Raw genomic sequence first — 26830 nt, 5'->3', positions numbered from 1 at the left:
GTAGGTGTTTTCTCTGAGCAGGATCATTGTTTTTCAGCTGCAGGGAATGATGGTCACTTTAAATCAGGGTTTCTCAACCTTAGAAGTACTGACACTTTGTGCTGGATAATTCTTTGTTGTAGAGTGCTATCCTGTGCACTGTAGGATGTGTAGCAGCATCCCTAACTTTTCTTACTTCAGTGCATTGAAGGCAGTTAACAGCAATCAACCAATTTCATGAGATGTATGGTTACCACTGTCTTCATAGCTTTCAAATGCAAGTACTAGAGCTGCTACATAATCAAATATGTACTCTTTGCCCTATACCTTCTCAAATCTCCATATAAGATTTTTTGCATTATGAGGCTAAAGCACTCCAAGGATTATGACTACTCCACTTACTACTAGCAGTATGGTCCTTGTTACTATCTAACCAGTAATTGATCCAATTTCAGAATTCATTCTTAGAGTCTGCTTCTTAAAACCACTGTCATGTCCAACTATCTTAGTTTGGGTTTCCCCAGCTTTAGATTCTGAGATAAGAATTTGAGTGAAAGTAGTTTCTGTGGAAGGTGATCCCAGAACCTGGAAACCCTAGTAGGGGAATGAAAAAGTGAGACAGGGAAGACAATGAACCAGTAAATTGTTTATTATGGAGCAGCTAACTCATGAATTATCTTGTGCTCAATCCATCTGGGTAACTAGGCCCCACAGTTAACTGCTCAAGGTTAAAGGAGGCTGTGGCATTTATCCTCTAACTCCCACTGTCCTAGGCGAATGGGAGACATTAACTCTCTGGCACTCCAGGCCTGCCCCATTCACAGGCTGAGAGAAAGCCCTCAATGGAGAGCTACGGATGCTTCATTCAGGAATGTACTGAAATGGTGAGTGCAAAATGGACATGGGCAAGGCACTGACAGCATCGGCTACTCTCCTCCACTGTCATTGGACCTCTGTTTCTAATGCACAAATCTGATCATGTCATAGCTCTGATTAAAAAATGTTAAATGCTTCCCAAAGTCTTTTGAGAAAAATAAATCCAAATACTAAAATAAAGTGAAGCATAGGAGACTCTTTAAAATCATTTCCAAAAACCTAATAAGATATATTCTAGATATGTGCTTTTTCTCTTTGCTATTCACTTTATTGTGTGACTTTTTATTTAGCTTTATTTTCTATTTTTATTACCTAGCAAACTTAAGTTCTTTTCAATGGAGAGAGTTAGAGAAGAACTCCATATAACGAGACTAATACAAGATGTGCTATTTTCTGTCAGAGATTTTGTAGGTCCAATAGACACCCTACCCTCTTATCTAATGATTACAAGTGATCTGTGTGTATAATTCAAAAAGTTAGAATTTTTCAGGAGTCTCAAATATACTATATTCAAATACAGATCTATACTCAAATACAGATCTAATTTTTGATGTATCTTATTTCTTTCCTATAAATTATTTCAATAAAATCATTCTCAGTTTGTATAAATGGGAATCATTGCTTTCAGTTCCTCAGAAGCTGGGGGTGGGGTGGGATGGGGAGTATATTCAATGAACTCCTCTTCCCACCCTCACTTGCTTCCTCAAATCAGTTTATATGCCTGGTGTGTGAGTTGCTCTTTTAGGTGGCTCAAAACAGTACTTCTCCTAATGCCTTTTTCTACTGGTAATAGGCACTATTGAAGTTGCTTTGGCGATGAGGTTGTTTCTCAGATTCTCCCATAGCACATAAAGTCCTGCTAGCTAGTTATATGATTAAGGATGCTGAGACCAGGCTTGATGAGTGGCGAAATGAGTAGACCTCATATTGTCAAGATTCATTCACTGCCTTGTTTTGTGGGGCTAAGAGTTTCAAACTACTTCTTACTTTCATCTGTGGTTTTGACCACAGTGAAAAATCAACATACTTGGGCTTCCCTGGTGGCGCAGTGGTTGAGAATCCGCCTGCCAATACAGGGGACACGGGTTCGAGCCCTGATCTGGGAAGATCCCACATGCCACGGAGCAACTGGGCCCGTGAGCCACAACTACTGAGCCTGCGCGTCTGGAGCCTGTGCTCCGCAACAAGAGAGGCCGCGATGAAGAGTGGCCCCCGCGCACCGCGATGAAGAGTGGCCCCCGCTCGCCGCAACTAGATAAAGCCCTCACACAGAAACTAAGACCCAACACAGCCAAAAATAAAAATAAATAAATAAATAAATTTATAAAAAAAAAAAAAAAATCAACATACTTAAGTCCCTTTGGGGAAGTTACTTTGTCAACCGACTAATGAGCTTCTTGTTATATATTCTTTTGCATATTACTTCAATTTTGGATTTCTGAATGGAAGTTTTCCAATAATATTGTGCACTCGAATAATGTGAAAATATTCCAAATCATTTACATTTTCTTTTATGTCTAAATTTTTAAAACTACAGCATTTCAATTTATATTTGGTAGGGTACAAATGAATTGAATTGAAAGTATAGGAGAGAAATATACCAAAAGTGATACTAAATGTTTAGGATGGAGAATGTATTGGAAACCACCCCATGGGCCTCCTAATTCTTTTCTTCAAAAGCCAACACAAACATTCACTTTTATGATTTTCTCTTTATTGTTGCTCTATTACAAACCACAGCACCTTGCATTTTACCTCTTATATTTGCTGTAAAATAAAATCAATATACACAGTAAAAAGGAGCTTCTTGTATGGTTCTCTTATTGACAATTTTCTAAGGATTTTACAAGTGTATACCATCTATTTCTTTAAATGTAACTATATATCTCAATATAAGAAAGCGTGTGGAAGATAGGTTATTATTAAAAATCCTTCATAAATATTTTGGTAATAGTATATTGAAAAATGCTTTTGTCTTTTCTTTTGGAAAGACATTGTTAAAGACTTAATTCAGGGTTTTATGTTGTGGAAATAAATACATGTTTGAGTCTACGTAATATAATTATGTTTTGGAAAGAAATTTAAAAATAAAAAAATACTTGAGATATAACACTTTAAAAACATGAGGATAAAAATGATCTTTTTTTTTTTTTTAATTTTATTTACTTATTTATTTATTTTTGGCTGTGTTGGGTCTTCGTTTCTGTGCGAGGGCTTTCTCTAGTTACGGCAAGTGGGAGCCACTCTTCATCACGGTGCGCGGGCCTCTCACTATCGCGGCCTCTCTTGTTGCGGAGCACAGGCTCCAGACGCGCAGGCTCAGTAATTGTGGCTCACGGGCCTAGTTGCTCCGCGGCATGTGGGATCTTCCCAGACCAGGGCTCGAACCCGTGTCCCCCTGCATTGGCAGGCGGATTCTCAACCACTGCGCCACCAGGGAAGCCCCAAAATGATCTTTTTAAAAGTTCTAAGAATATGTAATGACAAGTTTGAATGTTATGGCCTGGAAAGAGCAATTAAAAGATGGACAGGCCATCACTGTGTTAAGGTTAAATTGTTTGAAAACAAACTCCCCATGGTCTACAGAAATCTATTTTGTTCCTGATTATTAAAATTCTCTCAGTCAGCAACCAAACATTTAAAACTTGATTTTTTTCAGCCCTCTCTCTTTAGCAGCAAGAGAAGAGCTGGAGTGTGGGAATAAAACTTCAAATAATACTAATACCCCCATCTTCATGGGACAGTGTGGAGGTGAACAGAGTGTTCCAGGCTGAGGGACAGCATCTGCAAAGGCCTAAGGAGAAGGGAAAACATGGCTTATTTGAGCAACTGAAGCTATCATGATGATGTATGTTTGTGGATGAGCACTGAAAGAAAATGAGACTAAATAGTAAGCATACATGAGATCATGAGAGGCTTTGCATGCCGTATGAAGAGGTTTAAAATTTATCTTAAAGGTAACAGGAAACTAATAAATATGTACAGCTTTTTTATGTTAATTAAACTTTAATAAAGTAGTTTAAAAAAAAAGAATGGGGAATGTTGAAAGAACACAGTAGCCAACCTTAAAGAGCTCCTAATAGTTAAAGTTGGAATATTTTGTGCAAGAAAAAGAAAAAGAAAAAAGAAAAAAAGATAAGTATTGGATTTAAACCCATAGAATAAAATGAATATACATAAGTCCATCCATATAGATATAAATAAATCACCAAATAAATAGAGAAGAAAGAATTGCTGTTTATGAGAGCAGAATTCCAACTGATACATGTAGAAAGAAAGAGGGAAATAGAAAATTCACTATTAAGCACACACCATGGTAACAATTAATGTAGATCAGATCCACTGATGGATGCTAAAAATAGTGAAAGTTTGACGAGAAACACAATTTGTGTAGTCTCAAATTATCTCCTCAAAAACTATTAATTAACCACACAGAGAGATAGTAACTTTACAGTGGAAATACCTGAAAACGACTACCTTAACCAAATAACCACGAGTAACATAACCAATAATAAGGCATGGTGACATAATGAAGCCCTTGAGATGACACACAAAGAAGGGCACAAGATTATGTCTGTGGTATTCTTGCCAAAAATGTATGACCTCATTCAAATCATAACAAAACATCAGGCAAACCCAAACTGAGGGCCATCTGCAAAGTAACCAGTACATATCAATAGTACCAAGATCATAAAAGACAAAGACTCAGGAACTATCAGAGATTGGAGGAGACTAAGGACACACAACAACTAAATACAATGTGGAATAGGACATTGGATCCTGGAACAGAAAAATGGGAATTAGTGGAAAAATTGGTGAAATTTGAATAAGATTTATAGTTCAATGAATGGTATTGCACCAATATTAATGTATTGATTTTAATTATTGTTACATAAAATGTTAACTTTAGGAGAAGCTGGATGAGGGATATATGGGAATTCTCTTTACTGTTTTTACAAATTTTTTGTAAGTATATAATTAGCTCAACATTAACAATTTAAAAAATATAATTGACTCTTCATGGTAGGAAAGGAAGCAGAGATGACCATTGCCTGAAACATAGTGACCTCAATAAATAATTGTGAAATGTATGAATAAATAAAATAATGAAAGACAGTTTACCTAAATCCCAAAGTTCTATCTCAGGTGAGCAGTGACCCAAAATTCTGTAATAAAAGTGATCTGTTTCCTAATCATTTATTTCAGAACAGAAAATCTTAAGTCAAACATCAAATTTAAAAATGTATTAAATCTGAAGTTGTTAGTTCTCTTAGAACAAGCAAAGTACATAGCACAAATGGAACAGCAGCTTTTATGTTGGAGAAAGACAATACCATTTTATCAAGTAGGCCTCAAACAGAAAAACCACAACAAAAACCAGAATGAACAAATAGAGGGAGCTGTGATATGTTTAATCCCTGAGATAAGATAAATTAGAAAAAGTAATTTTAATACCTGTACTTAAATAGTTCATGGGAACACAGATATTGAGATCCAAAAATAAGTGCAAGTGCCAACCTAAAACACCCAGTAGAAAGAAAAGAAACTGAGAATTTTGACATCTATTGTGTTTTATTAGCACAATGACAAGAAGGAAAATAAGAATAATTTAAAAAAACCCAAAAAGGACATTTAAGACCTCAAGTGAAGGCTGCTTATGGAGCTCTGAAATTATGACTATATTGAACTGAGCTTCCCAGTGTGTCTGCCACAAGCCTTATGTGGTTATTTTGCACTTGAAATCTAGCTAGTCCAAACTCAGTCATGTTGTAAGTGTAAAATGTATACTATATGTTGAAGATCTACTATGAAGGAAAGAATGCGAATTATCTTATGAAATTTTTATATTGAGTACATGTGGAATGATAATATTCTAGAGATATTGGGTTAATAAAATTAGTAATTAATTTTACATAATTTTTTACTTTTTCAAATGTGACTAGGAAATTTTAAATTACTTTTGTGGTGCACATTTTATTTATGCTTGCATTATATTTCTATTGGATAGCACTTATGCAGAAGATGAAAGAAGCTGAGTAGGGAAGCAGTATTTTCAGCAGCATTGAGCCTTATCAGTAAAACTCTAGCATTTCTTTCTAATATTTATTTAATATTTATTCTTACATTCATACTTCCTTTTAAATTCCCACTGGCACCACCTTTTCACTTCAGAACTGAAGTATTCATCAGCTATCTATTAAGCCCTTAATTTCAAGAGGCGATGTTCTGGAGGAATATGATGAAGCTGTTGCTGAAATGTCTGATTCTGTAGCCTGCCAATCCTTCAGGGCATGAGGAGACTTGACTTCTAGAGCCAGATCTCATGTGGCGTATTTCAATTCATCTCTTTCAGTGTCCAGCACAGAATTATGTTTCAATGTCTCTTAAAAGTTTCTGTCACTTTTGCTAGGCTAGCCCAGTTTCTGGGGGGTACAGAACAACAGGAACTCAAGGGAAGACATAACTTTATTCCTTTTCGTCTTTATACCCTATCTGCCTTTCTGTTCTCAAATCCTAATGAGACAGAGAAGCTACCCATCTCAAAGGCTCTCTTTTATTTTTCTCCATTAAAATCCAGACCACAGGCAGTCCTGATTAATCACCTCTCTTTTGTTGCTTTTCACTTGACACTGACTGGCTTGACACTTCACTTGACACTGTCCTTCCATGACAAGGGCCTTATAAGCAAAATAAATTTAAACTTAACAGTTCATACTTAACACATCTCATTTGAGTCCTATATTAGTTATTATCAAATTCTGTGGGCTCATTACTCTTGTACTCTGATCTAAATCATTGAGGATCCAAAAGAGCTTTTATTAATATGGATTATAACTATCTATAGTTATCATTTAGAAATTAAAATGGAGAAATTTTAAAAACACTTATCAATTGATATAAAATGACAATAATAAACCCCTTAAATTTTTACAACCCTTTCATGAAAAAGAATATCTATATTTTTAAAACAAAAATTAGTGACGAGTGTTTTTGAAAATCTCTAAGTCTGGCTTAATAGAAGACAATGGGCCTATCATATCTGCTTCTGCATTTAAGCTGCTGCAACATTTAGTTTGGGCTGATGCATATGAATAAAATCTGGCTTCATACAAGTATAAAGTTTGAAAAGGGAGGAGTATTTTAATAGTCTTTTCAAATAATTATATGTATACTTCTTCAACACTACCCCAAATAGGCAAGTGGCAGTTTCTTAAAGGTTAGATGTGATGTGAAATTTGAAACCATTATCAATGCTCTTTTTGTTCTTTGCTACATTATAATCTTGCATGTTAGATCTTTTGACCTCACAGTCTCCCTTTAAAGAGTATCATGGATTCCACAGACCATACTTAGAGAACTGCTTTCCTGGACATCCTCAGTTCCTTTCTCCCTGAATGACACCCCTTTTATGCCTAGGTATTCAATGTAAAGGACATTTCCCTCAGTATAGACATAGCATAGAAAGATCTTGGTCAAAAGCAGACATTTTTTTATCATATCACTTCTCCCATAAAAATCTTCCTTCTCAAAGCAGTAGGTCTCCTTGTGACCCTTTTGAAAATTTATTTATGTCAGAGACTCATTTCTATGACATAGATCAAGGAGTGGAATGAGTAAGTTGTCAATATTATAAATATTAGTGTAAGTGGTCAATGAATAATTACTAAATATGCAAATTTGATTTCACACATTTGTAGTTTTCACTAACTAATTCCCTATCTCTTGATTATAGATGTTAGCAAGTGAAAATATTGACTTAATTAGGTTTCCTGGTATGAAAAATAGTGAGTTAAAAATTCAGGCATTCACAAGAAATTCAAGTACAAGAGGATTTTACTTACTGATGAATTTTAATAAAGTTAGATGACCATAACTTACTTATACATAAGTCCCTTCCCATACCTAGAATTGATTTATAGGTAGTCTTCTATCAAAATGAGTTCATTCATAAATGAACTCCTTTAATGACATCATGAATCTCTAATTTATGAATTTACTCTTATCTATTGTGTACCTTTAATATTGACATATAAATCTTGCTTTTAATTATTTTACTGTTTTATAATTATGCAGTAATCCTAACATTTACGAGTTAGCGTTCTTTATCCACATTTTCTAGGGGATGGAGGAGTACAGATCCAACACTTTCTTCTATCTGGCCGTGGTGCCAGGCATGACTCTTGTGAATTTTTTCTTTGATTTGGCAAAGATTTATGCATGGTCCACTCTGACCCTGCTATGAGTTGGCCATACCAAGAGACACATCTGCTTTGGGCTATCATATTTGAGCCATTCTGTTAACTCCCTCACCAGGCTTTTCTAATTGTAGTTGGCTTCCTTTGGCTTTTTTCCACAGGGAGAGAATGTGCTGGTCTGGCTGACCTGACTCTCCAATCAAGTTGACAGTTGTGTTTCTTATTGTAAATTAATAGATCAGCATTCAGGTTTACTCCGAAATATCCTGGGAGTTGCTAAGCGTGGGCCAATATCCCTAAGTGGGATCAACACTAAAGCACTGAAAACATTGAGTTTCTAGACCTGAATCACAATAAATGCATTAAGGAATTTCCACTGGGTGAGAGCCCTTAGCAGCCAGTTCTCCCTGTTAATACACTTACATGTCAGAATGTCGTTTATTACTTTTCACATATGTTTGAGATAATATCCAGAAGTGAGATATAATAGATGGCTTGAGTTCACTCTTATGTAGAAAAAAATCACTATTTCCTTATAATGGATAGTGTTTTTCTTTAGATAAAGCTGCTTTGAATAGGCTTAATGTATCTTCAATATAACAAGGAAGCAGACTTAATTGCTATTCCCCAGGAAGTATTTCAAAAAAACTCATACTCAATGCATTATGATTTTTTTAAAGTTTTTTTCTTTCTGTATTATTGCACTGGCTGACTTGAGATAAATTTTAAAATTTTGTCTTGAGAAACCTGCAGTAATTATTTGTGCTGAGGCAAAATATAGTCAGGTTTTCTAGAAGTGGGGATAATCCAAGAAGTAAATAGGAGATATTTCCTTTTTCAAACCATCACCACTAAAGACTTAGTATTAATACTAGATAGCATTTTGCAGTGCACAAACGCTTGTAACAAATATAGTGCCAGATTTCTCTTAATACAGCCTGACAGATGAAGAGAGCAGATATTATTTCCATTCTATAGGTAAGGAAACAGAGGCCCAGAGTAGTTCCATGACTTTTCCAAGTTCACATAGCTAGTAAGATCCAGGTGGAACTGTGTCTATGTTTATGAAGAAGCCACAGAACAACAATTCAAATACGTTATAAATTGCTGCTACGTTGTAATGAGTTAAAATAATGTATAATCAAATTACTCTTACCGTACATACTTTGATTTATTAATGGAGAAGTATTAGGTGAATTGTCACTAGAATCTTGTTTTTTCTTGTTTTGCTGAATGTGTGGCAATTTTGTGTACTGTTTCATCTAGATCTCCCAGAATTCCTTCCAACAAAGTGGGGATGCTTTGTTGCTTCATCAGAATGGGTACATTAAGGCACAATCAAATGCTTTGGATGCATAAAGCATGCAACTTTCTGAACACTACTAGGAGATGGTAATAATACTACATAATATTACAGGTTCTTCCCCTGTCCCCCTACACACACCAATAGGAATTCAGATTAATTCCTTTCCACATGATCCCTATCAAAACAGGGGAGAAAGTATGGTACATTTATAATGGCTTACACTGTGTTATCAAATAAGTTTCTAACTGGAAAGAATTTCTGCTTTGACAAGCATCAGTGGAAACCAGATCCTTCCCTTACAACATTGTGTGACTGGTGAGTGGAAAAATTTCCCACAGCCCAGCTCCTGATTCAAGACATTTCAAACCTTGTTTCTCCTCCCCTATCCACAAACTTTCAATCCTAAGCTCCTTAGAGCATGTTCATATCACAGTACTACTTCTGGTCCTGCATATCCCTGTCACAGCTGCACTGGGTCAGACAGAATGGGGAACTAGAGGAGTTTTCCTGGAAGCCATTGCTATATGGATGGCTAGAAATAACTTTTCTTGAACATGGCTAAAAATCACATAAATATATCCCAAAGTAAATCTTTCCCAACTCACCTTCACCCTAGTCATATCCCCAAAGTTTTTTGGCCATACTATTGGAATTGACAGAAGGAAAATGTGACAGAAGACATGTCACAATGGAAAGAAACTGACTACAAAAAATAATCTTAATTTGCAAATTTTACAAAGCACATGATTGTATGGACACATTGTTCAAGGCCCTTGAAAAAGTCACCAGCAAGCGCAGGGCCTTGAAGTTAGAGACTCCTCAGCCCCATGGAAAATCTGCTTCTGCCAGGTGCCCATATCTGTCCTTCCTGCACTGTCAATGTGTAATATGAATATGACTATATTTTTCAGTCTATCTTATATTTCCCCTTGACCTAAAAGTTTCTTTATACCTATGTGTTGGCTCTTCAAGTCCACAGAATCCAATAATTAATTAATCATAAGGTTTAATATACATGCATTCTGAAACATACATGTTTCAGAAATCAGGTATGGCTGGATATCCTTAGGCTCGGAGGGCTCTCTCTAAGCTTCAGAGCCCTCCCAGCCTAAGGATATCCAGCCATACCAGATTTCTGAAACACAGTGATTAGTGTCTGTTCCAAATGTGTTTCCCTCAGTCCAATGCATCGCCTGCATGTTGCATTTTAAAAGTTCAGGAGTGAGTGAAAATCTATTCCACTACTTCAGAAAAGCCCAAAGGTTGCCTAACTTTCAACCAGCCTCCAGTCTCTGTCACCAACATTCAACTGAACTGTCCTTGCTGAATTTTCTGGTTTCCAGATGAGCAGGCCCTGAGCATACTTCTGCACAATCTCAGTCATCTGTTTATTCACCACGGGTCTAAGTGTAACACACTGTAAATGTCTTTGGCTTGACTTTCTGGACTGGCTTACTTTGGTGCCTCTGACTATGAAAGATTGGCTTCAAACATGTTCCTAAGGCAGGGCATCATTGCTCCCGTTATACCAGAAATACCTCTGAGTAGCCAGAGGCCATCATAAGAGAATGGATTAAAATACTGAGAAATTCATGTCAATTGCCCCAGCCACACTAACTGTTGGTGTGTGTGTAGATTTGTTTTTGTGTATATATGTGATTTCTTAAATATCTCTTATTTTCACACCTTAAGAGATGGGGAAAGAGTGCAGATCTCAACCATGCTTTTGGCAGAAAAGTGAAAATCTTGTACTGGTGACTGCTGATAGTGAAAGTGTGTTGGTAGCTATATTGACATACCCTGAAATATTTTTAAAAAATAGTTGGATCCATAGGAACTAAATCTTTTGATTTCCTGACCTTAGACAAGTGAACCAATAGGAAATAAGCCCCTACTTCTGATGTAGTAGCAGTGAAAGGAGACAGGTCACTGAAGAGCAATCCCAGTGGAGGAAGATTATTTTAGGAGGATTGAGTCCTGTTCACTGACTAGAAATACTGCAGTGTGTAATCCGCTTGTTCAGATCAAGCTTTGAGACTTCCAAAAGTTTTCAGAAAATGTAACCCAAGTGGGAGCTCTAAGTCGACAAGCCATGGGAAAAGAGAATAACATGTACACAGCACCCTCAATAAATAGATCTGTTCCAAGACCCTGACATTTAGGACTCAGTATTCATGGTCCTTATGGATAGGCTAAGGAATACGGGGATATACTGCAGTTTTGCCCCTCTCCTTCCTGTACACATGTAACCACATTCTCCATCACATTACTATAACTTTATTCCTGTAACAAAACTAAATTAGCAATCATTCTTCCATGTAAAAGTAGAAGACACAACACTTACCTTTTGACTTAGAACAGGTTGGAATTGAGCTTATATTAATCCCATGATGATAGATAAGTTACATTTTATCTCCACGTGGTCTCTTGCAGCAGGGTGGTCGTACTTCTCACATGGAAGCTCAGGGCTCCAAGCTGAAAATAGCAGAAACAGCCATAAAATGATAAAATTGCCTATTTAGCATTTTGGTCTTTCCCAGTGTTCCAGGAGAAGCTAACTGTGGTGGCCAAGAAACCTAGAAATCTAAGTCCTTGGAGAAATACTTGTTTATATGATAACTATCGAACCCTCTACATTAACCTCAGAGGTCACAGCCACAACCACATCCTCTTAGCTGGAGTACTTAAAGATACTTACATGGTAAGGGGATATTGAGGGACATACAGAAAAGGTGGCAATATGGAGAAAGGAAATTGTGTTTCTTTCCTGATCTGATTGTCTATTGTTACATAACAAATCATTACGAAACTAGTGACTTGCTAGAACAATTTATTATTATCTCTTAAAATATTATAGGTCAAGAAGTGAGGCAGGTCTTGGCTTCTCGGGGCTTCAAGAGGATAGAAGTGGTAGCTGCTAGTCCTCCGAAAGGTTAGGACTGAATGTTTGTGTCCCCCCAAAATTCATATGTTGAAGCCACAATCCCCAAAGTAAAGATATTTGTAAGTGGGACTTTGAGGAAGTAATTAGGGTTAGATTAGGTCATAAAGGTGGAGTCCTTATGATGAAATTAATACCCTTAAAAAGAGGAAGAGACACAAGAGTTTTCTCTGTCCCTGCCGTGTGAGAACACAGTGAAAAGGTGGCTGTCTACAAGCCAGGAGGAGGGTCCTACCCAAGAACTGAATCTGCTGACACCTTGATTTTAGACTTCCCAGACTTTAGAACTGGGAAACAAATTGAGAAAGAAAATGTTTGTTGTTTAAGCCACCCTGGGCATAATATTACTTCTTCCATATTCTGATGGTCAAAGTAGTTACAGGCCAGCCCAGATTTAAGGGGAGGAAATATAGACTCAACTTCTCCTTGGAAGTACAACCAAAAAATTTGTTTTCATCTTTAATTTACCACACCTCTTTGGTAGAGATTGCTGAAGCCCTAAAGTTAGCCCTAGCACTTGGAGTCATGATGTCAGAACCCTTCACAAAGTCAGAATTCTTAAGGATGGCACTCTCACCAAAGACTTCAGAGCTCTAGCACTGATTATAAAAGCCTTAGGTATACCCTGATTAAACGTGAACTGCACCAGACCCAAGCAGCTATACACAAAGGCATTGTTCTATTCGTCCTGAGGGGAGTTGAACTTTGGTAGAGGAAAGTGTTTAATTATGCAGCTTTTTCCTGGGAACCTTTGGAGGCAAAGTTTAAATCTTCCCATTTATAAAAATATGTGGGAGAAACTATAAAGGATCCAGGGAAGATCAACTGAAAAGATTAAAGGATAGGAAATTACTTCTCTGAACAAAAATGAAGGAGTTCAGGCTATTGAGCCATAACAAAGGAAACTATCCAAGCTTAATCGATGTCTTGAAGTGTAGGAGAGGATATCCTCAGAAGGAAATTAAGCAGTTGCTCTGCTTAGAAAATGCTACAGCGAGAGGAAATGACCTAACAAAATAGATGAAACAGGAGTAGGATCTTTCTTTCTATGAGAGAATCAAAGAGCTTGAAGGCAGATGTTTTAAAAGTAAAAGAGGCTTTACTGGTTTTTGGAATTAATGTATTATTATTGAACTCTACTGCTTTAAATTAATGGGAAAAATAAACTAAGTAACAAGATGAAAGAGGAGGGAGGAAAATCATACAAATGTGAAGTGGCCCCTGACATTAGGTTGCTGACAGTCTATTTGGGAAGACAACAAGTGTGTGTTAAATGAATAATTAAAGGTAAGAGAGAAAATTTATAGACATAGATGAGCCCCCACCAGAAGAGTGGTCCTGATTGGCCTGCCCCAGGCCCATATTTATTTTACCCCTGTGGAATATTCATTCTGTCTTCCTTTTGGTTGCTTCAGAGGCTTCCCTTGTCTTTCACTGTAGGAAGATTTATGGAAAGGGGAAAAGGGGAGAGACTTTCTCTTGAATTCTTTACAAATGCTCTCCATTAATTCACTGCACTGCAAAACACCCATGGGCAAAACAGGAACTGCAGGGGGGAGGGGTTGTCAGTCATTCTAGCAGTTACGGAGAGAATTGATGAAATAGAATTCATATTTTATGGCAAGAAGAGAAAAACTTAAACAAAGTTTTTCTTTGCCTGTTTGGGCCTCCTCCCTCCCCTTTAGTATTATTTAGTTTGTATTGTGCATCTGCATTAACCAGACCTCCTTAGCAGATAACCTTCCTTCTTAATCTTGTAAGGGGCCACAATGACCCACAGCCCAGTACTCACTTTGTACATGTAGATCTGGATTGTGTAAACCATCAATAATATGTCATTTAGCATATAACCCTTTCTCTCAAAAACTTACATAACTGTGCTTTGACCTGTAATGGGCGGAACAGTCCTCAGAGCTTACTGAAAGACAATCTCCCAGGTTATAATCCTTAGGTTGGCTGGAATAAAATTTTCCATTTCTTTCTTAGATTGACTATTGATTAATTTTTTCATCAACAGAATCAATAGAAAGAAATAGGGATAGAAAAAGCCAATATGTATCCCTCCTCCCAACCTAAATTGGTTGCATCTTCACAAACCAAGGAGCTTCAAACCTCTCCTCAATCAATAGCAATCTTTTCTCACTCTTAGCACACCCTAGCTCACATCCTGTTTCTCACTTTTTAGATCACAGAAGTGTCAACCTACTTTTCCGTTACTTCTATCGTAGCCCCTCCCCTATGGGATACCCTTGAATCACCACCCAAAAACTTGTGGTAGGGAAATCATAACATTTTTAGAGGTAGGGAAGAGAACAAAGCAGATTCTCTGTTTCTACTACCAAGTTTCTGGAGGTGCAGTAGGAGGTATGATGGAAGGGGAAGTTCTTTACCAGGTTTCCCACAGAAATAACAAAAGCTACACGTTATTTAGTGGTTTCTGTGTACAAAGAGCTTTATATATAATTAAGATTGTGAACCATAAGAAAATTGCCAATTTTGTAGGTTCCCAAAAGTTGAATCTTGAAAATTTTCATATGGTTCAACCTACAAATATTATATAATGCTTTAATCCTTATACTAACTCTCAGAAAAGGATATTATTAACTTTTTGTACTTAATGCATTTAACAAAACTGAGGCCATGAGAGTTTAAATAACCTGATGAATATCACACAGATAGTAAGAAAAGGAGCCACCGTATTATCAGAATTTTATTCCATTCCCAAACCCCATCTACTATCCCCATTATACCCTGTGTTCCGTTGATACCCATTGATATTTTAAGTCAAGTATGTTTTATTTTGCATACTTTTGTAAAAGCTTCCTCCTATCTTAAGCATAATTTCTATACTATTTTTAAATTAGAAAATCTTACTGGAGTTAAACATTTATTTTATTTTATTTATTTATTTTTAACATCTTTATTGGAGTATAATTGCTTTACAATAGTGTGTTAGCTTCTGCTTTATAACAAAGTGAATCAGCTATACATATACATATATCCCCATATCTCTTCCCTCTTGCATCTCCCTCCCTCCCACCCTCCCTATCCCACCCCTCTAGGGGGTCACAAAGCACCGAGCTGACCTCCCTGTGCTATGCGGCTGCTTCCCACTAGCTATCTATTTTACATTTGAGAGTGTTTATATGTCCATGCCACTCTCTCACTTCGTCCCAGCTTACCCTTCCCCCTCCCCATGTCCTCAAGTCCATTCTCTAGTACGTCTGCGTCTTTATTCCTGTCCTGCCCCTAGGTTCTTCATAACCATTTTTTCTCTTTTTTTTTAGATTCCATATATATGTATTACCATATGGTATTTTTTTCTCTTTCTGACTTACTTCACTCTGTATGACAGACTCTAGGTCCATCCACCTCACTACAAATAACTCAATTTCGTTTCTTTTTATGGCTGAGTAATATTCCATTGTATACATGTACCACATCTTCTTTATCCATTCATGTTGATGGACACTTAGGTTGCTTCCATGTCCTGGTTATTGTAAATAGAGCTGCAATGAACATTGTGGTACATGACTCTTTTTGAATTGTGGTTTTCTCAGGGTATATGCCTAGTAGTGGGATTGCTGGGTCATATGATAGTTCAATTTTTAGTATTTTAAGGAACCTCCATACTGTTCTCCATAGTGGCTGTATGAATTTACATTCCCACCAACAGTGCAAGAGGGTTCCCTTTTCTCCACACCCTCTCCAGCATTTATTATTTGTAGATTTTCTGACGATGGCCATTCTGACTGGTGTGAGGTGATACCTCATTGTAGTTTTGATTTGCATTTCTCTAATGATTAATGACGTTGAGTATTCTTTCATGTGTTTGTTGGCTATCTGTATATCTTCTTTGGAGAAATGTCTATCTAGGTCTTCTGCCCATTTTTGGATTGGGTTGTTTGTTTTTTTCATATTGAGCTGCATGAGCTCCTTGTAAATTTTGGAGATTAATCCTTTGTCACTTGCTTCATTTGCAAATATTTTCTCCCATTCTGAGGGTAGTCTTTTCGTCTTGTTTATGGTTTCCTTTGCTGTGCAAAAGCTTTTAAGTTTCATTAGGTCCCATTTGTTTATTTTTGTTTTTACTTCCATTTCTCTAGGAGGTGGGTCAAAAAGGATCTTGCTGTGATTTATGTCATAGAGTGTTCTGCCTATGTTTTCCTCTAAGAGTTTTACAGTGTGTGGCCTTATATTTAGGTTTTTAATCCATTTTGAGTTTATTTTTGTGTATGGTGTTAGGGAGTGTTCTAATTTCATTCTTTTACATGTAGCTGTCCAGTTTTCCCAGCACCACTTACTGAAGAGGCTGTCTTTTCTCCATTATATATTCTTGCCTCCTTTATCAAAAATAAGGTGACCATATGCGCATGGGTATATCTCTGGGCTTTCTATCCTGTTCCATTGATCTATATTTCTGTTTTTGTGCCAGTACCAGACTGTCTTGATTACTGTAGCTTTGTAGTATAGTCTGAAGTCAGGGAGCCTGATTCCTCCAGCTCCGTTTTTCTTTCTCAAGATTGCTTTGGCTATTCGGGGTCTTTTGTGTTTCCATACAAATTGTGAAATTGTTTGTTCTAGTTCTGTGAAAAATGCAAGTGGTAGTTTGATAGGGATTGCATTGAATCTGTAGATTGCTTTCGGTAGTATAGTCATTTTCACAATGTTGATTCTTCCAATCCAAGAACATGGTATATCTCTCTGTTTGTATCTGTTTGTATCATCTTTAATTTCTTTCATCAGTGTCTTATAGTTTTCTGCATACAGGTCTTTTGTCTCCTTAGGTAGGTTTATTCCTAGGTATTTTATTCTTTTGTTGCAATGGTAAATGGGAGTGTTTCCTTAATTTTGCTTTCAGATTTTTCATCATTAGTGTATAGGAATGCAAGAGATTTCTGTGCATTAATTTGGTATCCTGCTACTTTACCAAATTCATTGATTAGCTCTAGTAGTTTTCTGGTGGCATCTTTAGGATTCTCTATGTATAGTATCATGTCATCTGCAAACAGTGACAGCTTTACTTCTTCTTTTCTGTTTTGGATTCCTTTTATTTCTTTTTCCTCTCTGATTGCTGTAGCTAAAACTTCAAAAACTATGTTGAGTAACAGTGGTGAGAGTGGGTAACCTTGTCTTCTCCCGGATCTTAGTGGAAAAGGTTTCAGTTTTTCACCATTGAGAACAATGTTGGCTGTGGGTTTGTCATATATGGCCTTTATTATGTTGAGGTATGTTCCCTCTATGCCTACTTCCTGGAGGGTTTTTATCATAAATGGGTGTTGAATTTTGTCAAAAGCTTTTTCTGCATCTATTGAAATGATCATATGGTTTTTATCCTTCAATTTGTTAGTATGGTGTATCACATTGATTGATTTGCATATATTAAAGAATCCTTGCATTCCTGGGATAAACCCCACTTGATCATACTGTATGATCCTTTTAATGTGCTGTTGGAGTCTGTTTGCTAGTACTTTGTTGAGCATTTTTGCATCTATGTTCATCAGTGATATTGGCCTGTAGTTTTCTTTCTTTGTGACATCTTTGTCTGGTTTTGGTATCAGGGTGATGGTGGCCTCATAGAATGAGTTTGGGAGTGTTCCTCCCTCTGCTATATTTTGGAAGAGTTTGAGAAAGATAGGTGTTAGCTGTTCTCTAAATGTTTGATAGAATTAGCCAGTGAAACCATCTGGTCCTGGGCTTTTGTTTGTTGGAAGATTTTTAATCACAGTCTCAATTTCAGTGTTTGTGATTGATCTGTTTATATTTTCTATTTCTTCCTGGTTCAGTCTCAGAAGGTTGTGCTTTTCTAAGAATTTGTCCATTTCTTCCAGGTTGTCCATTTTATTGGCATATAGTTGCTTGTACTAATCTCTCATGATCCTTTGTATTTCTGCAGTGTCAGTTGTTACTTCCCCTTTTTCATTTCTAATTCTATTGATTTGAGTCTTCTCCCTTTTTTTCTTGATGAGTCTGGCTAATGGTTTATCAATATTTTTTATCTTCTCAAAGAAATAGCTTTTAGACTTATTGATCTTTGCTATTGTTTCCTTCATTTCTTTTTCATTTATTTCTGATCTGATCTTTATGATTTCTTTCCTTCTGCTAACTTTGGGGTTTTTTGTTCTTCTTTCTCTAATTGCTTTAGGTGTAAGGTTAGGTTGTTTATTTGAGATGTTTCTTGTTTCTTAAGGTAGGATTGTATTGCTATAAACTTCCCTCTTAGAATTGCTTTTGCTGCATCCCATAGGTTTTGGGTCATCGTCGTGTTTTCATTGTCATTTGTTTCTAGGTATTTTTTGATTTCCTCTTTGATTTCTTCAGTGATCTCTTGGTTATTGAGTAGTGTATTGTTTAGCCTCCATGTGTTTGTATTTCTTACAGATTTTTTCCTGTAATGGATATCTAGTCTCATAGTGTTGTGGTCGGAAAAGATACTTGATACGATTTCAATGTTCTTAAATTTATGAAGGCTTGATTTGTGACCCAAGATATGATGTATCCTGGAGAATGTTCCATGAGCACTTGAGAAGAAAGTGTATTCTGGTTTTTTTGGATGGAATGTCCTATAAATATCAATTAAATCCATCTTGCTTAATGTGTCCTTTAAAGCTTGTGTTTCCTTATTTATTTTCATTTTGGATGATCTGTCCATTGGTGAACGTGGGGTGTTAATGTCCCCTACTATGATTGTGTTACTGTCATTTCCCCTTTTATGGCCATTAACATTTGCCTTAGGTATTGAGGTGCTCCTATGTTGGGTGCGTAAATATTTACAATTGTTATATCTTCTTCTTGGATTGATCCCTTGATCATTACGTAGTGTCCTTCTTTGTCTCTTGTAATAGTCTTTATTTTAAAGTCTATTTTGTCTGATATGAGAATTGCTACTCCAGCTTTCTTTTGATTTCCATTTGCATGGAATATCTTTTTACACCCCCCCACTTTCAGTCTGTATGTGCCCCTAGGTCTGAAGTGGGTCTCTTGTAGACAGAATATGTACGGGTTTTGTTTTTGTATCCATTCAGCCAGTCTATGTCTTCATGTCTTTTGGTGGGAGCATTTAATCCATTTACATTTAAGGTAATTATCAATATGTATGTTCCTATTACCATTTTCTTAATTGTTTTCGGTTTGGTATTGTAGGTCTTTTCCTTCTTTTGTGTCTCCTGCCTAGAGAACTTCCTTTAGCATTTGTTGTCAAGCTGGTTTGGTGGTGCTTCATTCTCTTAGCTTTGGCTTGTCTGTAAACGTTTTAATTTCTCCATCGAATCTTGCTGGGTAGAGTAATCTTGGTTGTAGGTTTTTCCCTTTCATCACTTTAAATATATCCTGCCACTCCCTTCTGGCTTGCAGAGTTTCTGCTGAAAGATCAGCTGTTAACCTTATGGGGATTCCCTTGTATGTTATTTGTTGTTTTTCCCTTGCTGCTTTTACTATTTTTCTTTGTATTTAATTTTTGATAGTTTGATTAATAGGTGTCTTGTGTTTCTCCTTGGATTTATCCTGTATGGACTCTCTGTGCTTCCTGGACTTAATTATTTCCTTTCCCATATTAGGGAAGTTTTCAACTATAATCTCTTCAAATATTTTCTCAGTCCCTCTCTTTTTCTCTTCTTCTTCTGGGACCCCTATAATTTGAATGTTGGTGCATTTAATGTTGTCCCAGAGGTCTGTGAGACTGTTCTCAATTCTTTTCATTCTTTTTTCTTTATTCTGCTGTGCAGTAGCTATTTCCACTATTTTATCTTCCAGGTCACTTATCCATTCTTCTGCCTCAGTTATTCTGCTATTGGTTCCTTCTAGAGAATTTTTAATTTCATGTATTGTGTTGTTCATCATTGTTTGTTTGCTCTTTAGTTCTTCTAGGTCCTTGTTAAACGTTTCTTGTATTTTCTCCATTCTATTTCCAAGATTTTGGATCATCTTTACTATCATTACTCTGAATCTTTTTTAGGCAGACTGCCTATTTGCTCTTCATTTGTTTCATCTGGTGGGTTTTTACTTTGCTCCTTCATCTGCTGTGTGTTTCTCTGTCTTCTCATTTTGCTTAACTTACTGTGTTTGGGGTCTCCTTTTCACAGGCTGCATGTTCTTAGTTCCTGTTGTTTTTGTTGTCTGACCCCAGTGGCTAAGGTTGGTTCAGTGGGTTGTGTAGGCTTCCTGGTGGAGGGGACTTGTGCCTGTGTTCTGGTGGATGAGGCTGGATCTTTTCTTTCTGGTGGGCAGGTCCATGTCTGGTGGTGTGTTTTGGGGTGTCTGTGATCTTATGATTTTAGGCAGCCTTTCTGCTAGTGGGTGGGGTTGTGTTCTTGTCTTGCTAGTTGTTTGGCATGGGGCGTCCAGCACTGTAGCTTGCTGATCGTTGAGTGGAGCTGGGTCTTGGCGTTGAGATGGAGATCTCTGAGAGATTTTCACAGTTTGATATTACATGGAGTTAGGAGGTCTCTGGTGGACCAATGTCCTGAACTCGGCTCTCCCACCTCAGAGGCTCAGCCCTGACACCCAGCCAGAGCACCAATACCCTGTTATCCAGCTGGCTGAGAATAAAAGGGAGAAAAAAAGAAAGAAAGGAAGAATAAATAAATAAATAAATAAATAAATAAAAGTTATTAAAATAAAAATAATTATTAAAAATAAAAAAATTAAATAGTAACTTAAAAAAAAGAAGGAACAAAAGAAGAGAGCAACCAAAACAAAAAACAAATCCACAAATGATAACAAGTGCTAAAAACTATACTAAAAAAAAATACCAAAAAAAAGGGACTGACAGAACCCTATGAGAAATGGTAAAAGCAAAGCTATAGAGACAAAATCACACAGAGAAGCATACACATACACACTCACAAAAAGAGAAAAAGGAAAAAAATGTATATATCATTGCTCCCAAAGTCCATCTCCTCAATTTGGGATGATTCGTTTTCTATTCAGGTATTCCACAGATGCAGGTACATCACGTTGATTGTGGAGCTTTAATCCGCTGCTCCTGAGGCTGCTGGGAGAGATTTCCCTTTCTCTTCTTTGTTTGCACAGCTGCTGGGGTTCAGCTTTGGATTTAGCCCCGCCTCTGCATGTTGGTCGCCTGAGGGCGTCTGTACTTCGCTCAGACAGGACGGGGTTAAAGGAGCAGCTGATTCGGGGGCTCTGGCTCACTCAGGCCGGGCGGAGGGAGGGGTACGGAGTGCGGGGCGAGCCTGCAGCGGCAGAGGCCAGAGTGACGTTGCACCAGCCAGAGGCACACTGTGCGTTCTCCCGGGTAAGTTGTCCCTGGATCACGGGACCCTGGCAGTGGCGGGCTGCACAGGCTCCCGGGAGGGGCAGTGTGGAGAGTGAGCTGTGCTTGCACAGAGGCTTCTTGGTGGCGGCAGCAGCAGCCTTAGCGTCTCATGCCCGTCTCTGGGGTCCGTGCTGATAGCTGCGGCTCGCGCCCGTCTCTGGAGCTCCTTTAAGCGGTGCTCTGAATCCCCTCTCCTCACACACCAGGAAAAAAGAGGCAAGAAAAAGTCTCTTGCCTCTTCGGCAGCTCCAGACTTTTTCCCGGACTCCCTCCCGGCTAGCCATGGCGCACTAGCCCCCTTCAGGCCGTGTTCACGCCGCCAACCCCAGTCCTCTCCCTGAGATCCGACCGAAGCCCGAGCGTCAGCTCCCAGCCCTGCCCACCCTGGCGGGGGAGCAGACAAGCCTCTCGGGCTGGTGAGTGCTGCTCGGCGCCGAGCCTCTGTGCGGGAATCTCTCCGCTTTGCCCTCCGCACCCCTGTGGCTGCGCTCTCCTCCGTGGCTCTGAAGCTTCCCCCCTCTGCCACCCGCAGTCTCCGCCCACGAAGGGGCTTCCTAGTGTGTGGAAAGCTTCCCTCCTTCACAGCTCCCTCCCACTGGTGCAGGTCCCGTCCCTATTCTTTTGCCTCTGTTTTTTCTTTCTTCTTTTGCCCTACCCAGGTATGTGGGGAGTTTCTTGCCTTTTGGGAGGTCTGAGGTCTTCTGCCAGCGTTCAGTAGGTGTTCTGTAGGAGTTGTTCCACACGTAGATGTATTTCTGATGTATTTGTGGGGAGGAAGGTGATCTCCGCGTCTTACTCTTCCGCCATCTTGAAGATCTCCCCAAACATTTAGGTTCTAAGCAGTCTTTGTGAATATAACCTCCTGAAGTTAGACACTCCGTCGTACAAGGAAGTATATGGATCCTGACAAATGATCTCAAACAATAACAAAGTCAATGAAAGACAGAAAAAATATTGGCCACAGATACTGAAAACTTAAGATTCCTGCCTGATCTGGGTTATATAATTATACAATAAAGAGGCATCCTGTCTGCTGAGACTCAGATTAAGTTATCCATCAGTGTATTAGGTCAAAATGGTGTCTGTATGTGGCTGAGCTCTGGCATTCAGAAAGAGGGGAGAAAGATCTAAGCTACAGGCAATAGAAACAGGCTTCAAAGAGATCTGAGAGCAGGCAATGAACAGGGGCCCATACAGATATATCTAGTTCTTAATACAAAAGAAAACGTGATTGGGGTTAGTGGTGGTAAGGAAGTGGTTTTAACTGTATGCAGTATGTAGAAGTCCAATTAGATATAATTTCATTAGGATAAGGCAATGTCCTCTTCATCTTTGAATCCCTAACATAGTGGCTTGTTCATAATGGGTGCTTAATACACGGATGATGACTTGAACTGGTTTCTAAGCTACAAACTCTTCATGACAGAAGAGGTTAAAAATTAGCTACCGAAAGGGTCCTTCCTTTCCGTTTGGCGGCAGCCAGCAGGTGAGCCGAGACGGCCGCTTACAAGAACATCCAGGAGCTATGGAGGAAGAAGCAGTCGGACGTGATGCGCTTTCTGCTCAGGGTGCACTGCTGGCAGTACTGCCGGCTCTCAGCGCTGCACGGCCCCCCGCCCCACCCGGCCCGACAAGGCGCGCAGGCTGGGCTACAAGGCCAAGCAAGGTTATGTCATATATCGGATTCGTGTGCGCCGTGGTGGCTGCAAACGCCCAGTTCCTAAGGGTGCCACCTACAGTACGCCTGTCAACCATGGTGTCAACCAGCTCAAGTTTGCTCGAAGCCTTCAGTCTGTTGCCAAGGAGCGAGCTGGACGCCACTGTGGGGCCCTGAGGGTCCTGAATTCTTACTCAGTTGGTGAAGATTCTACGTATAGATTTTTTGAGGTTATCCTCATCGATCCATTCCATAAAGCTATCAGAAGAAACCCTGACACCCAGTGAATCACCAAACCAGTCCACAAGCACAGGGAGATGTGGGGGCTGACGTCTGCAGGCAGGAAGAGCCGCGGCCTTGGCAGGGGCCACAAGTTCCACCACAGGATCCGCGGTTCTCACCGCACAGCCTGGAGAAGGCGCAATACTCTCCAGCTCCACCGCTACCGCTAATTTAAGTAATGTTTGTAAAATTCTTACCTAATAAACAGTTTAGGACATCCATGTCTGCTTAAAAGTGTTTTTTAATCTGTCTGTTAAAACTAGCTGTCTGCAGATTGTTTCATTGAATGCATTGTCAAATTCTGAAAGTTAAAGTGGAATAATGTTTCAAGACTTTAAGTGATGGTGTATCTTGTTTCTAATAAGGGAAATGCTTTTGTTTTTGCTTTATTAGGGAGTTGATATGTCCGTGTTTAAAATGCTGTTTGGTACAATAGGTGTAAAATTCTGGAAAAGAGGAGTGCAGAAACTAGCCATGTAGATTTGTTGATGCATGTGATGAAACCTACAGCTTTACTGGGGTGATACAATGCTCTGCTGGTTTACTCTAGAGTGGCTGTTTTATGGAGTTTGGCAAGGACAAACTTTAAATTAGGTTTTCCTTGGAAATGTGAAGGATGTCATGATCCTTTATCATGATCATATGCAGAAAAATAAAGTTGACCAAGGCCCACATTTTTAAACTTAATCTACTATTCCATATATGTAACTGCTGCTTCCAAAAGGCGAAAAGTAAAGGAATACCACCATTTTTTATGAGAACTGAATAAACCTGTTGCAAGATGTTTCTCTTACAAATTGAAACAAATCCTGGTTAACCTAATAAATTGCCTTGGCCTCCATGGTACCACTGAAGTTCACATAAAAGATGGGAGCTCCTGGTTCAATCCCATGACTCTGTGATCTGTAGAATACTTAACTTCATGCAAAATAGTCATGGTATTTACACTAGTGTATATTGAAACTGATGGAAATTGAACATTAGGTAAATGAGAAGGGAGTTTTTAACCCTAAGGTTTGTAAGCTAGTGATGCTAGGATTGGGAAATTGGTGTTCATCAGGTACCTTTCAAGTGTGGGAGGATAGAAAAGGCTTGGACCAAATTTTAAATGTTTTATTTGTAGTATTAGTTTGTGACCATTATGAAATCTAAGCCACCTTGGGGAAAATAGGGTTGGTTTTATTTAAAAGTAACATTGCTAAGTCTAATCAGTGTTATCTTTGGTCAAGCCACTTTATCCATTGCCATAAGGCTACTAAGAAGAGTCATGTAGCTGGTGTCAATACAAGTTCAATTGGTTTCCGGAAAAAAAAAAAAAATTAACTACCCTGTGCATACATTTTAGGTTCCAGAGTCTTGGTAAGATGTGAGAGAGAAGGGAAAAGAATTAGGAACTGAGTGCCAACTAGTTCCTGTACCTGATCCTTGCTCCACATGCCTCTTAATTGGATAAAAATGTCATGAGGACAAAAAAATAGAAAATCTAGCTTCTAGCTGTTGTAACTGAGTTTCAGTTTAAGTTATAGTTCTGACGAAAGAGAATAGTTTGTAGTGCCAGCACTCAGAAAGAATGACTTATTTAGATAATACAGTATTTTAAATTATTTATTTAAAGGCAAGACTTTGATTCATGTCATGCTTTAAGGCCAAGTTATGGTTCTCAAAAATTTTGCCACGGACAGAGGTAAACCAGATCAGCTAAAAGCTTTGAAGCTTGATTTGAAGAAAAGAGATTTATGGAAAGAAAATCTTCTATATCTGAAAAAAAAAATGAGCAAGATTATTAAATTATTTTAGGGAGTTTAATGCTCTTTCTTATGACATAAACCTTAGTTTCAAAGAACTCCTTCTAAGTTATATCTGGTTTCATATATATATGCCTCACATATATGATGGTTGTTCATTAAAATAAACATGTTTTGGTAAATAAAGCAGGTTTTTTTCCCCATAACCAGATATATATTCCTGAGTTCTCTAGATGTCCTATTAATAGAAGAGATGTAAATCAGTAGTTTCTGCTGCCAAGGTTGTCATCTAGTGCTAGAACAAACAAACGCAGAGACATGATGACAGGGGAAAAGAATGAAGGACTGATAATTTGACAGTATCTCAATATCTCATATAATACAGATCCAATTTATTCCTATACTTATTTTTCTTAAGAGAGTAATTATTTCAATTTAAGTTGTAGCCCACATTTTATCTCAACTCAGAGGCAGAAAAAAGAATAGGAAGTCATAAGATTTCACTTAACAAGAATCACCTCTCTTCAGGAATTTGCCAGGACTGAAAAGGATTTTAAAGAAAGTATGTCACCAAATTACTAGCAGTTGAGTTGTATGGATGGACAACTGTGTTCCCACAGAGGAAATTTACCATTCTGTTCTTTAGCAACTATTTTGTTTGGGCCTTTTAGGATGAGAAGTAATCCTGTGATTCTGGTAGCTGAGATGGGCACATCGACCCATTTCTAGTCTATCTCTTATTTACTGTGATAAATTCTATACAGGAGAAGAAAAATCAAATAAACTCCCAGGTGTCTTGATATAGCATAGAAGCCCATGTTGTGTGTGTGTGTGTGTGTGCATTTCAGTTGGGATAAGAACTTACCACTCTTTCTCATGCTAAAAATTCACTTTCATTTGCCTTTCATTTCAACTCACTGGAATTCACAATTTTCAGGCAACATACAGACACATCGAAGTTAAAGTGTTGAAAACATAGACCAGTGTAAAATACTTAGAATAAGAGACAGATACTGGACCCTCTTTAGTTAAATAAATATACAAGTTATTAAAATACAGAAGCCATTAGAGCATATCAAATGAAATGTCTACTTGTTGAGAAAAAAATAAAATACATATTGTACGAGAAAGTCATTGCCTAGAAAGCAATATATAAATGTGTATTAAAAGTATTTTTCCTTGTTATTCACCTCTATATAAGCATATTTGAAACTACTTTGTATTAAGTATAAATGGGTAGTGTACCTGCCACTTAAGGTAGGAATTCCAATACGATTTGCCTTTTATAAGTACATTTGTTTCTCTGTAACAAAATGGCCTAAATTGATTTAGGTTCTTCAAAGTGCATATTGTATTACATTTTATTTCAGTCAATTCTACACCCAAGAGTGAATGTCCAAAACATGAAAGTTCAGTGCATTTGCAATATAACAGTTGAATATCGAAAGTCATGTTCTAATATCAAAAGGTCAAATTATAGAAAAGCCTAGAAAAATGTGAGAAATGTGTCTATGGTTCTCTCTTAAGGCTAGTGGAACTTTGGGTAAAATTTTACCTTTTATTTTATAATAAAC

At 37.9% G+C, this 26830-nt stretch overlaps 2 pseudogenes across 2 annotated transcripts in view; both read left to right on the top strand.

Annotated features, from left to right (window-relative positions):
* The window catches only part of LOC309652623 (small nuclear ribonucleoprotein E pseudogene), a 409018-nt pseudogene that overhangs the window by 127503 nt on the left and 254685 nt on the right, over positions 1 to 26830 (top strand). The window lies entirely within an intron of this gene.
* On the top strand, positions 23063 to 23732 carry LOC309652787 (large ribosomal subunit protein eL15 pseudogene; annotated as a pseudogene). The gene has a single exon. The product of its transcript is annotated as a large ribosomal subunit protein eL15 pseudogene (transcript).

The sequence above is a fragment of the Balaenoptera physalus genome, assembly GCF_965194825.1.
Source record: "Balaenoptera physalus genome assembly, chromosome: X".
In the NCBI taxonomy this organism is placed as follows: Eukaryota; Metazoa; Chordata; class Mammalia; order Artiodactyla; family Balaenopteridae; genus Balaenoptera; species Balaenoptera physalus.
This window is presented reverse-complemented; position numbering and strand designations above follow the sequence as displayed.